The following is a 14,397-nucleotide window of genomic DNA, read 5'->3' on the forward strand; positions in this document are numbered from 1 at the left end:
TATATCTAAAATTCTTCTCTTAAGTAGAATAGGTACCTGAGGAAATGCTGAGTTATGATAGATCCTTGGAATTCAGCTTAACACCACCACCAGGCTGCGGAAGAGACATCATGCAGACATGGAGGTAATTCACAGCTTGGGCTCTTTTCAAAGCCACGTGCCCACTGCCAAGAGAATCAGCCCCATGAATCCCACTCGTTCAGTCCCACTGCTGTGTGCCCACCAGGACATGCTCAGGGGCTGCCGAGCCAGGTAAAGCACAGAGCAGTGTTTTGTGGCTCTACTCATCCGTTATTATTATTATTTTTTAATTTCATTCATTTTGGAGTGGTTTTGGGGCATCTCTCCTGCATCCCGCTGCTCTTGGGAAGCAAGGCTCCATCCCTCCATTGGATGCAGATCCAAACCAGCCATCCCAGCCCTGCCAGGCGGTTTCCCAGCGATGCTGGAGACTTAGACCACAATAGAAGGAAATCACTAAAGCTGAATTGCTCCAAGTAAGTCCTCAGCAGGGTTTGACTGGTAAATATTTAACAAGGAGAACTCCCTATCCTCTCCTGGTACGTATTAAACTAATGCATTTATTTTAACAAGGGAAATGGTTTCCCCAAGCTCCTGCTCAATTTGAGCCCTTGACTTCTACAAAAGCCTAAGTAAGGTAGGCTTCCTGGGGCTTGGTAATTCACTGGGACTAAACAAGAGATGGCTCCGAGCCACGAACCAGGAGCATGGAGGTGACAGGACCTCCCCAGGGCTGGGAAGAGCTTGGTGCTGGGCTCCCATCCCACCCGTCTCCAGTCAGGTCCCATCCCCACCTTGAGACATCCCTGCTGCTGCCATCTTCCCACTGCTTCAGCCATCCCATGGAGCAGGTTGGTCATAACCAATAGGCAATCTTTTTGTGCTGGAAATGGTCCCACATCTACAGGTGGGGCTGGGGGCTGGTTTGAGGGGTGAGGCTGTGGGCAGGCCCAAGCACAGCAGCAGCCATGAGGACCCAAGTCTGCAGGAGGTTCTCCTGCTCCCTTGCTTGTCTTTTTCAGGCTTGCCCGCAAGGAAACAAAAAGCTCAGAAAGCACCTCCCAGCTTTGCATCTATCTTTGCTCAAAGCCAGCTCATGGCTCCAGCACTTTCACTCTGACTCATGGGCAGGAGGGCAGGTTCCAACAGCTGTGGCTGCCTCTGGCAATTACGGCTCCTGGCATCATGGCATAAAACTCTATGGGAAATTCTCTCCAGCTCAGCATTCCCAGGATGGCAGCAGGCACTTGTAAGGTGGATTTGACGAAGGTAAGCCCTGCTACCTCAGAAAGAGCGACCTGGTATCACCAAACACCTTCTGCTTCACAACCTGTGGAATAAAGACATTGTCCCTGCATCCTCCTGAGTGCTTGTGTGCAGAAGATGCCTTGAGCATGGAAACATTCAGCTTTGGTCTGAGCATCCAATGCTTTTTCTCCTGCCATCGTGGGCCAACATCACGTCTACCTTTCATCGTCACCAAAAACTAACCCATGAGCTGTGTCTCTTCCCCAGGTATAGCAGTTTGCCTTTGGTCCTTCACAACCTTTAATAAACATCTCTCTCGGACATGGAGCATCTGCACACATTTCCTCACCCTCCCAAGCATGCAGAACCCCTATCTCTGTCCCCAGCCCATCCCAGTTTGTAGCAGGCAGATGGGTCTCTCCTACCACCACCAATATCAGCAAGAACATTCTTTCTGCTCTTTCTATTTTTCTGGGGCTGTGATTCCAGCAAGTCTCACAGAAGCTTGGCAGTACAGAAAATAAGAAACAGATTTCTAATGTTTTGTTTTACCATTTTCTTCCTTGTAGCATCCAAGCACAGATTCTGAGGACACATAAAATTCTTCCTCTGTATTGCGGAGCTGTGCCTGTAGGTACCATGAATGGACACAGTTTTCCAGGCAGGCATCAGAGGAGAGAATGCCACTTGGGCCAGCAGCGTATCATGTCAACACAACTGAGTGGTCAAGTCTTCATAAGTGCTCGATTTTTATGCAAAATGGGAAACCAGATAGGAAACAAGGCCCTACAAATTGTGAACTATTAAATGTCCAACACGAGCACATGCCAAGGGCCAGGGCTGCAGCCAGTTTTCTGTGCTGGATTGAGCTCTTACTTTGCTTCCCATCGCAGTTGTTCCCAGTCACGTTGCTCTCATGTGCTCTCGCACCTCTGAATACTGATTTTGGGTCTCAAAACTCTGGGGCTGACTGCTCTCATGCCAACATCACTCCAGAATAACTCAACCAATTGGAATTATCCCTGAAGCACTAGCAGGCAAGAGAAGTATGAACCAAATGATTCATCTTTTAGCTAGGCAGTTATCTCTATTACAACAGAAACCCAATTTTCAGGCCTTTTCTTAGACTTCATCTAACCAGACTCCCCAGTTGCTGACTTTGGGGAGGTCTCACTGAAAAACCCAACTCCCTGGGTTGTTCTGACAGTGTGGGTAGGTGGTGGCAATGGTTCTTGGTCTCATGACATTTATGTATCAGAGCAGGATGTTACCTGTGAGCTGGTATCGAACGCAGCATCCATCTGGAGATTACCTCTTGTGCAGGACTATACAGCAGAGCAGTTTTGGAACAAGTTTGGAGACTTTCAAGGAAAATCCCTCTGGGATAGGGTCATCTTGCCAACAAAAGGCTGATTCACAGATGAGATGATGAAGTACACCAAGCATTCCTAGGCTGTGTGTTACTCACAGGTCTTTCATCTGATGCCATGGCCCAGCGCAGCCAAAAGCCGTGGTGCAGCCAAGTGACAGCAGAGGGGAGAGATGGTGGGGGAGACCCCAGGGCCTTCCCTTGCCACCCCATCACCCGTAGATACTGAGGTCCCTTCCCTACCCACTGAAGCCCCTTCCCTACCTGCACCTCTCCAGCTTTGGAGAAAAACATGCTGAGACCTGGAGGCAGCCAAGAGCCGTCTCTGGTACGTATGCAAAAGCCTCCAAATGTCTTTATCCTCGTAAATGGATTTGATTCTTTTTTTCTTTTCAATGCAACATTTCACACATTGCAGATTAGTTTTTAGAATACATCAGTGTCGGTTAATGAGGCAGATTAATCTTACACTTGTTTCAGCTAGAGCCAGAAGTAGCAATAATAGCAGATCCAGCCAGTAACAGCAGCGTGCCTCCGGGCACCCCTGGAATCTCTTGTGTAAGGCTGACTTGCAAAGTAGGCAGCTAAATTGTGTGCTTATGCATTCTGTAACATTGGCACAAGGCTGTGTACTACACTGCGTGGTAATCCCTGAGGATCACAGAGGCAACACAGAGGCAGTATTTGGACAGGAGAGCTTCAAAGCAGAGTCTAGAGGCTGCAGGAACTGGTGCTGGCATGGTCTTAGTTCCCAGATATTGCTTACTCTTCTATTCCTGATGCTATTACACCCATTACTTAACATTGCATGTTAAATAGACAAAATCCTGTTGGGTTATAAGACAAAATCAACATCAGCCTGCTTAGTAACTTAGGAAGTAATTAAGAGTTGTTTTATAGGTACAAGTTCCCACTGTGCAATAGACCAGTAAAACGCTGTCTGAGTCTTCTGATGGATGCGTGCAAGGATGTGTGTAACACACGGCCAGGCTTGTGCCACAGGTGTGCCTGTGTCTGCTCATCTCTGGTCAGAAAACAATGAGAGCACTTTATATAGGACTGAAATCCCTGCTCATGTCCACACGTGGCTCAATTGAGGCTTTGCTAGGCGGCCTGGAGACTTGTGTGCAGAGAGCAGTGCTCTGAGCATGGGGAAGCAAGAGTTATGCACTGGATTTTAACAGCTCAACGCCATCATAATGGATGAGAGGTGACGGCCTTAAGTTGCACCAGGGAAAGTTCAGGTTAGATATCATCTTCACCAAAGAGAGGTGATGCAGCGGCACAAGCTGCTCAGGGAGTGGGGATTCACCATCCTGGAGGCACTGCTGAATGTGGACATGTGGCACCTGGGGACATGATCAGTGGGCACGGTGAGGCTGGGGTGAGGTTGGGCTTGAGGATCTGAGTTGTCTTTTCCAACCGTAGTGATCACATGATAACGGGCTGGAGCTTGTCCCCGAAACACCAGAACAAAGAGCAGTGATGGGACCACTGAAGCACCAAACCCATCCACCCAGAGACCTGTCCTTGGCCAAGGCAGCGCTGGGGGCTTGAGAGCCAACCTCTGCTCGCAGGTCAAGGCAACATTTTGCCACACTGGTTTAAACCGTTCACATGCATCTCTACAAACCCTCACAAGCTTCCGATGCTACGTAAACACAAGAGAACCAGAATCATTCCTTCCATTACTGTTTAAAATAGGCCGTGTTTTCTCCAAATGGCCCCATGAGCAAAAGGCAGAGGGTGATGCTGGAGCAGCCCCAGCAGTGTGTGATATTTCACCCCAGCACGGTCCGGGCAGAGCTTTAAGAGACTCTGAACACAAACAGAGCTAGGTTAGCTAAGTCCTGCTCCGAGCAGCCCTGAGCGTTGGAGACATAAACAGATCTCATTTGAGCTGGGCTTAATGTAACTGGGTTTACAGATTCACAGCTGATGGCGACATACATCAGAGGTGTTGTGTATTTAGTGAGGCAGCGTGGTCCACAGGCTTCGGATCCATGTCCCAACCCCACTGCTGACCCCCGCACCCCTCTGCAATCACTGCCCGGCCTTTATCTGCAAAATGGAAAGAGCTGACCCACGTCACAGAGCGAACCTGGAATCAATTAATGTCTAGCCTGCATTTAGGAGAGGCAAAACACTATATAAACATTATGTATCATTTGGCTTCTGAGGAAAAGCCATCGCCTGACAAAAGGGGCCTCTCTTCTATATTATGGAGCCTGGTTCACACCAGTACAGCTCTCCTGACTTCTTTGGCTTGCTCTTAATTTACACCAGGAAAAGCACAGTCATGCATACTTTAATTTCCCTCATTAATACGGAGAACCTCTTTGCTGAGAACCCCCATTTCATATTTTGCAGCTTGAAGGGCAGCACCACGCTGTGGGGTGGGCACCAGTGAGCCCACCAGAGCCCTTGGGTCTGCTTTCTGATCACCTGAGCAGAGAACTTGGGTCAGTCCTGGAGAGCAGGAGCTGCTTGCCCAGCTCGGAGGGCTCAGCCCATCACCATATGGCACAGAGGAAGGGGAAGCAGAGCTATGAGGCCTTCACACTGCATCATATCCCCAGTGCTGGGTGCCGTCCTGCAGTCTACATCTTTTACGCATCATTTCCTGGCCCATCTGAGCCCTTCCTATAAACACAAGGAGACTCAGGGTTGTTTTACACATTACACAAATGTTTTATCTTGCCATTAAAATAATGAGAACTGGGATTACTGCCAGCCTGCATCCCACGCTGGGGCTGCCCACTGGGATGATGCTGCAGGTGACCTCAACAGCGTGACCCCAACAGAGCGGACGAGGTTGCTTTGCTGATGTCTCAATCCTACCCACCTTATAGGGATTTGCTAATTGAGATAAGCAAAATTGCTTTAACCTTGGCATTATCAGCTCACAGGGCCCATCTCTAGGATGAGTGTTTTCTTCCCTGTTTTTCCCTTGTCCTTAAAGAGAGCATAGGATCAAACCTGTGCATCAGTGAAACCCTGAGCAATGCACAGGGATGTACCCAGGCACAGACCTGGGTTACCCCTAGAGAAAGGGAGGAGAGCCATTTTTAATAACATATGAGCAAAAGAATCCACCTGGATGCAGAGATGCACACATGGTATTTCAGGAGGGGTGCACGATGTGGGAAATCTGTACCTGCACTCTTCCACTTGTCCGTCCCCTGGGACAAATCCCATATAACTGTCAGAAGGAAGCAGGTTTTTATCTAGTCTCTCCCCCAAAATGGCCACATCTTGTATTACAGCACCACATATGTTTCCATCATGTTGGGGAAGTTTTAGGAAGTATCCCTCATAAAACTGAAAATTATTACAAACGAGAACATGAAAAACAAATTGAGGAGGATCTGGTGTCGGGGGTTTCTCTCCAGCCCTTTTACGAGGAGCTCCCATTGCTGTTCCAAGCTCCCAGCACCGTGCTACCAGCAGGCAGAGCCTTGGCCAAGCAGAGCCATACAATCTCAACCTCACCGCTGATCCCAGTTGCAGGGCACGGTGCCTCCCTCTCTGCCACCCTTGGAGTCGAGTCCCACCATCACAGTCATCATGACCAGCACACGATGAGGAGCTGTACCACAATCTGTACACTCTGTGCTACGCAGAGGCTTCCTCCTTCCTTCTCTGATTACTGAATGGCTGGGTGTGCACTGAAACAGCTGTGTGGGTTCCTCAAGGACAACGGTTGCCATCCGGCACAAAAGGAGCTGCTTTGCTCAGAGCCATTATGATCTGCTGTCACAGCACAGCTCAGCACCCTGTGACTCAGAGCAGCCCAGGGAAAGAGGATCTCCTCTGAACTGTTTGAACTGAAGATGTGATTTAAAGGATTGCTTGGAGGGAAGGCTCTGGGTGGAGGCACACCGAGCTTCATGTTCCCCTAGCAGAGATCTTTACTTTCCTTCTCCACTCATTAGGCAAATGTTCTTCTCTCATCTTTCTCAATGCATCACTAAATTCATAATAGAGGAGATGCAACCTGCAGTGAGAAAAGGGCATGACAGAAACATGCTGAGAGCAGCTGGATCTCTTCCAAGCATCACACAAAACGCCAGAGGGCAAGGCAGATGGAGAACAGTATCTTCCTGAAACCCATTGCAAGGAGCAGTGACAAGATACCACATATTCTGTGTGAGTCCCTTTGCTCTGCAGAATTTCTCTGGCGCCCCTCTATTTCCTCCCACAGATCAGATGCAAATGGCAGAAGTGCAGCCTGGGGTTGGGTCAGCAACACATGTATGTGCACAGCATGAGATCTTCAGCACGGCAGTTCATGGGGAGAAAATGTACTAAAGCTCCTAACAGGAACCTGAGTCAAGTGGGGAATGGGACAAAAGGGAACGTTGGCAGGGGCAGCATTGTGAGCCCAGGGAAGCAGCATGGAGGCAGCTTTGCTTTCTTCCAGACCAGTCCTCACTGTGAAAAGGCTGCAGGACTCCAGGCCAGACCGCACTGTTTTTAAACAATAGGTAGCAAGCTGTGATCATAGGCTTGCACTGCATTAAGGTTAACCTAAGGCATGTAAAATCCAGCCATCTCCAACTGGTGGATTTGTTGGAGGTTTTTCTGGTTACATGGTTAAAGCTGACTGCTCGGGGTGACTCCTTTCCCTCAACAGGATCCAGAGAAGTCCACTGCTGAGGCCAAGCCCAGTCCAGCCCCAGCTACAGCTGCTTTCCTGCCACCTCCTGGAGCTGAGCAGTGAGGAGTGGGGGCTTTGCCAGCAGCACATTGGTGATGGACCCAAGTCCTGCCCACTTATACCTCCAGCCCCTCCCTGGCACAGCTCTGCAGATGCTGGGAGGTGACCTCAGCCCTTCTGAAGGACAAACCCCATCTCCAGCACGTGCTGGACGATGGAACCTTCCCAGGCTCTCAGCACTATTCATGCAGTGGTTTCCCTGGGGACAACAGCCTCAAAATTTCTTCCAAAGAAAAGAACTCAGGGCATCAATAGGTCATCATTTTTGTAACTCTCACATTCAGCAGCTCCACCATTACTGACTTCATCATTTCGTGATCCTGTATGCTCAGGGCCATCCTGTACAGGTGAGCAAAGTGGAAGCTGAAACAAAACTCCTCTGCAATGATGATATCAGAGAGGCACATCTTCTTTTTGACATCTTCCACCAGCTCATATAAATCTTAGGACTGAGGGATTTTCTGGTGTGAAAAAGAACAAGCCCAGGAAAAGAAAAATAAAGGCTGTTAGCAAGAAGGAGGTGACACCAGGGACTGTCATCCTGCCAGCCCTCACTGTGGCTTTGCACCCAAACTGGGGCCACCCAAACCCATCCCTGCATGCTGGGAGAACAGCCCAGCAGTCCCACAGCCCTGCAGCCATCCCAATCTCTGGGGCAGCCGTCTGCCCAGGCCTGGACCCAGCAGATCTCTGGCCCAAAGAGCAGCCCAGCCATTCTGAACTGATTATTTTCAAATTATATTTGTTAAAAACAACAAAGAGCAGAAGAGTTGGGAGAAAGAGGGAGGCACGTCGCTCCAATCATTTACATTTCAGTGACAGCTTTATGCACTTATTTCAAGCTGGCTTTGCAGAATCCCTTATCAAGCGGTGCAAAGCTCTCCTGTAGGCTCTGCAGCGTGGATTTTGAGGCCATGGTAATGCCTTGGATGCTGTGCTATGCAACCTCCCTCGAGCAGAAAGTGAGTCCAAGCCACTCCTGGACAGGGATCTTGGCTGGACACGACCTGAAAGCATTTCTCCTTAACATCTCTTTGAAGTTAAACAAACTCAGACAAAACATATCAAAATCAATTGGGAGTTTTTTGAGACCTTTGCAGTGCTTTAAGCACTGTTGTAGTACACTCAGCTGCACACGCAATGAGCCAACCAAACAGGCACAGATTCTGCAGCCTGCATTGGTGTAAAAAACGGAGAGAGGGAAGAAAATAGACTTATTCCTCTACCAAAAAGCACTCCTCCATATCTCTCCCTGTTACATCACGCTGAATATTTGCAACTGGGCCCAGAAAAGAGTGCAGCCCACCTGCTGGTCTGTGTCTTTGCTCCCATCCTTTCTCTGCTCTCTCTGGATATTTTGTTTTCTGGCCCAAACTACAGCAGCCCGCACAGCTCTGCAGCAGCTTTCGTCCTCCTGAGTGAAGCCCTGCCAATGCAAACCATGAGGGTGAATGAGCTTCTCCCACCCCCACTCCTGTGTGCTTCTCTGACCTGACTGCAGCTCAGCAGAACAGATTGAAGAAGACAAAAAAGCCCAGAAAGGTGGCCATGACGTTGTACAAGAGGCTGTGCTTAAACCCGTAACCATCCATCTTCCCCTGTAACTGCATCCAACCATCAACCTGCAAATGCAGTTAAGCAGAGAATGACTTCCAAACCACAGCATAACTCACGAGTCATATGAAATAGTTCTTTCTTTTCTTTTCAAAAATCGAGGAGTTTCTCCGCTCCTTGGAGGTCTGGGTTGAAAGCAGACAGTGCAGAACTCATTGCTGTCTGCTTGAGAAATTTTCCCCTCTGAATTTACAGGACCAGGTAGGGAAGTTCATCTATCAAAGCAAATTTTCCCAGGGATCAGGAATATGGAGAGCAGCTCACACTGTCCCTGCTGCAGTCACAGGTTAGTTACAGGGCTTCTCCCAAACCCAGAATTTGTGATTTGGATGATACAGACTGGAAAATGCTGCGGCTCTTATGGTCATTAAAGTGAAGGCTGAGAAGAAGGCAGAGGAAAACTGGAACCAGTCTGTAGCATCTCCAGATTTGGGATTTCCGTACAAACCATGTCCCAAAATGGCAAACACTGATGTCAGAAAGAACAGCAGGAATAGAGCATACATCATTATGTAGCGTCAGAATGAGGGACTTGATGAAAGACTGCAAGAGAGACAACAAGGGGATGCTCTGTAGGGAAGGAAGGAGATCCATGGGTAAGACAAGCAGGGATGAGGGCAGGGGAGCTGAGCTGGGGACACAGGAGTGACATGAGGGCTCCCTGGGCCACCTCTGAACCGGATGGGTGCCAGGTCACATAAACACCCCATTTCTCTACCTTTGTTTGGCATCCTCAGCAGCTACTTTGTCCCTGTGCTTTGTCAGTCAAGAGCATGCTGCTTCCAAATTCCATCTGTTGGACCCAGGAAGGGAGCTCGGTGGCTCTCAGCATCTCCATAGGTCTCTGCATGGTTTTTAGCTCAATTTTGTGCCAGTGCCCAAGCTGCTGAGGAACAGCAGCATCAGCAACGCTCAGCCAGAGGATCCCCTGCCCACAGGTGGGGTGGTGATGCTGCACCCTGAAAGCACAACAGGGGTTACACCACCGAGAGACGATGTGTCAGCAGCCCCAAACACAGAGGAGACGATGCTGAGCACAACAGAGAGTCAACGTGGGCAGCACCCATCACAAAAAGAACACAGCCAACCACACTGCCCTGAGAAGAGCCTCCAAACCAAACTGGAAGAGCAGTATGAAACCCAGCACGATGGCACAAGCTCCGGGCGGATGGCAGAGGGCTCCCAGCCTGGTGGGAACTCACAAGGAACAAAAGCCGCTCAGCGCCGTGAGCAGGAGACATTTTTGTCACGTTATGTCACAGCGTCGGGCAGATCGGGGCTGGGGCACGTGGGCTGAAAGAAAAACAGCCACCCAGGGCCGAGGTGACGAGAGGGCCATAAAATGCTGAGCTGGAGCGTCCCGGCGTTCCCATCACCAGGGCTGAGCCAGGAGCCGCCCCGGACTCCTCTGAGCTTTTATTAATAAGGAGCTTTGTGGTTCATAGCCTGCACGGGTAGTAAAGCGCCTCGGAATTAATCCCAAATATATTTTTTGAAAAAGCAGAAAAGTCGATTTTTATTTTTATTTTCTTTCTATTTTCTTTTTTTTTTTTTTTTTTTCCTTTTCTCCAGAACAACCTGGCGTTTTTAGAGTTCCTTTTGAGATTGAAAGAAAGATGAATGGGGCCTACACTCGAAGAGGGATCGCAGCTAACAGAACGTCTCTGTATGCAATACAACAAGGAAATTATTTCCTCAAGGTGGAAATTTATTGCTCCGAGGTGGAAGGCAGAGTGTTTTAAAGAGGATTTTAATTAATAAAGGGAAACGTGCCAAGAATGTGTTGCATGTTTGAGCTCTCCGCATTAAATACTGCTAACCTGTTGAGGGCTAATTTAGACTTCAATTAATAAATTACTATACACACAGAGTATAAACAACCTCCCACACCTTCAGCAAAACGCACGGAGGCGGCCCTATCGCATTCTAAAACAAATTTTAAGCCAAGAGGTGTTGTCTCTTGGGATGCCAAATGCCCAGGGCTCTCCTCTCCAGGTCAGGACATGGAGGCAGCACCCAGAGCCCCCAGGTGGGACAGCACAGGGCATGCAAAGTGCCTCTGGAACAGGAAGGGGTTGCGAGATCCCAAAGAATTTTCACTTTTTTGTATTTTTTTCCCCCCAAACAATACATTCTAGGCATTCTCACCCAACTCAGGGGATGATTTCCCAGTGGCCCCTGTCCCTTAGGTGCTAAGTCCCATCTATTTCAATTGAAACTTGGTTTTGCATGGACCAGATTTTCAAAGGTGTTCCGGCCCTTAAACCTACAGATTTGTGCCAAGCGGGATTCTTTACAAAGCGCCTCAACATTTTAAACGTCTCAGGGGAGAACGGTGCCAAATCTCACCCTACAGATCCCACCCCTGGTCTCTGGATGCAGCATCTCAGGGCTGTGATAGCCTCAAATGAATGCGTGCCCCCAAAGCTCGGAGCAGCACACACCTCTCCACAACCAAACATCTCCCATTCCGCCACGCACCCTTGTGTTCCCATACAGTCAGCCAGCCCCAACAGGAGCATCTGATCCACCACGACAAAACCTGCCCTTATTTTGTGCACTTCCACACGCTGTCCCTTCTCCCAGCGACGCCAAATAATTAACATATAAAAGTCTGGTGATAAGTGAAGTTTACGATCCAAACCAGAGGAATGAGGGCTCAGAAGTGAACGTTATAAGAGCCCTGTGCCCATAAACATCCCACTTCTGGTGGGCTACCCAGCCAATTAATCACACACAGAAATGCTGGCTGAGCATTCATTGCCCACATAAGCTCCTTGCTGAAAAACAAACCTCTGGAGCTGTCAGGAGAATAGTAAGGAGGAGACGGCGTGCTGGAGAGAAAAATACACACAGAGCAAGACTAGGACGTGACCTGTGTTTTACAGGGCTTTTTTGTGTGTCTGCTCTGCTGTAGTAAAAAAGAGAAATCCGTCTTCTCAATGGGGGAAGGAGAAACAGGGAAAATAAATGCTGGCCGAGTTACAGGACTCTTAGAAAATCAGGAACTCGTTGTTCTTCAGTTTAATTTCTGAGCTGCTGCAAGCATCAGCTCCTCTCAGGGCAGCAGACTCCAACCCCTGGGGACACAGTGAGGTGCTGGGGAGCACCCAGTTGGTGGTACTGGACTCAGGTCTCGGTTTTGTGGGGTTCCCTTACATAAGGACACCCCAAAAGGAGGAGGAGGGCTGCAGTTTAACCAGAGAGCAGCGCTTTACCTTCATCCCCTCGCTGTACCTCAGGACCCTGAAGATGCGGATCCTCTGGAGCGCGTGGGTCACCTCCTGCAGGTTGGATATGCAGGGGTGGACATGCAGGCAGAAGGCAATAAGGAGGACGTCCAAGGTGCCATAACCGCTCTTCCTGTAGCCGATGGGGTCCACATACAGTTTCATCAAGTGCTCAGTGGTAGAAGCAGAGAGGAAGAACGCATCTGCCAGCTGCAGAGAGGAGCTCCCGCTTTCACATTCGGCGCCACCAACAACCCGCTCTGCTCCCAAGGACCTCTTCAAACCCACTGAGCTCCCTTCTCAGCAGGGTCCTGGCCACATCCCTATGGATCCCCCTCAGCCCCTGCCCCAGGGACGTGCCCTGTGCTCCTACACCAGCAGCTGCTGGAGCTCTCAGAAACCTCCGCAGCTCATGACGGGGTTTCCTGACGTTAGCCAGGCCCGGCTCATATATTATAGGGATATATAATTAAGGCACAGAGGTTTGCATACAGTAGCTGGCTCGTGTGAGACAAGGAAATCAGGGTGTGCGACCAAGTGGGATTTTCAATGTGAAAACTAAGCATTAAAAGGGTGCTTAAAACTGACTGTGCCAAAGCCGCGAGGGGGGAAGGGCTGCCATGGGGAGGACTGAACAATTGCATTTCAAGAACAATCATTATCGAATTAGCAGAGAGGTTTGAAGCTTGCCCCTGAAATGCATTCCCTGGCACAGTCCCATCACAGCAAGGCCCTGGGTTTCTACAAGCTTTGGATGTGGCACTGCTGGGTGGTCAATGGGACTGGTCCCAGCTGGTGGCACGTGACTGCTGCCATGGATTTGCCACTGTCCTGAGGAGGAATGGGGCTGCATCTGTCCCCTCGAGGTGTGCCACTATGACTCAGCTGCAGCCGGTAGAAGCAGTCTGTCTCCACAGCCAGGAGGGTGGTGGTGGTGGATACGATGGGCGACATGAGCCTTTTGGACTTGGAGTTGTCCAGCAGTGTGTGCAGGGAGGCACAGAGCTTGGGATCCCTTCTGCCAGAAGGAAGGGGAGAGATGGAGGGGCCAAGCAGCAAGGAGAGTTGAGAACAAGGAGCACCAATGGGCCCAGCTGCCCCCAGAGCTGCAGGAAGGGCTGGGGTGCATGGCCATCCATCTTGCCTATGGACGTGCTGGGTGGGTGCAACTGAATCCAGGTTGAAGACTTCTTTAGGAACTTTGCAAAAGAGAAAACCTGATCCAGGTCTTCCTCCAGCCGGGCTGGCCCAGGACCAGCAGCTCCCACAGAAACAACAGCTGGAGGAACAACCTGATCATCACACGCACACTAACTCAGCCTATAAGGAGCTTGCTCCATGCGTACCTGAGCTGGAAGATGTGAGTGTATCTTTCAGCTACATCACATAGAGAACAGGAGAACTTCATAAGAAGATTGGAGGTGGGTTGTCCTCCCTGGCAAAAGCCTGGGTGCTCCCTGCCACCCCAAGGCACAGCAAGTGCTGGGATCTGCTGATTGATGCCACCGCTTCGTGAGATCAACCTCCAGCTGAGGAAACCCCACTGCTCCAGGATAAACAAAAACTCTGCGCTACAACAACAGACGCTGATGATTCTTAATTAATTGAGTTTGCATTGCTGAGCAGTTTAGGCAAACTATGCCTGTTTTGGCTTAAGATTTATGGAAATTATTGGCAAAACTGCTTTTAATGCAGCCCTGCAGTGGGGAACAGACCCCAGAGGCACCGACAGTCCTCCCACGGGCTCTGCCTCCGCTGGCCACTGGCGAATAAGTGCTTGTGCACTTCTCCTGTGCCACCACATCTGCCTGAGCCAAAAGCAGGGCTGATACCAGCTCAACAAGGAGCTCCATCGCAGCACAGAGCTTCCCCTTGCACTGCTGCAGCGCCGTGTCCTGCAGCCCAGCCTGGCTCTCGCAGAGCACCGCTGGCAGCCGCGTCTGGACTGCCTCCAAAGTCCGTTTGCAAGCGACTTGTCAGCTCCTGACCAAAGGGTCCAACTCTGCAACAGATCTTCGGCACGAGCAGCGCTTACATAAACACAGCCTTTGATGTCAGCGGGAGAACTCGCATCCATGTTTGCTTTCTGCTTTTTTTTTTTTCTTGGGGGAAAAGAGAAAGGGAATGAACAATTGCTAATTTATTTCAATTTGTCAGCATTGCTGTGCCTGCTAGCCTGGCCGCTCCGCGAGTGC

This window comes from Lagopus muta, chromosome 14, assembly GCF_023343835.1.
Source record: "Lagopus muta isolate bLagMut1 chromosome 14, bLagMut1 primary, whole genome shotgun sequence".
Taxonomy (NCBI): domain Eukaryota; kingdom Metazoa; phylum Chordata; class Aves; order Galliformes; family Phasianidae; genus Lagopus; species Lagopus muta.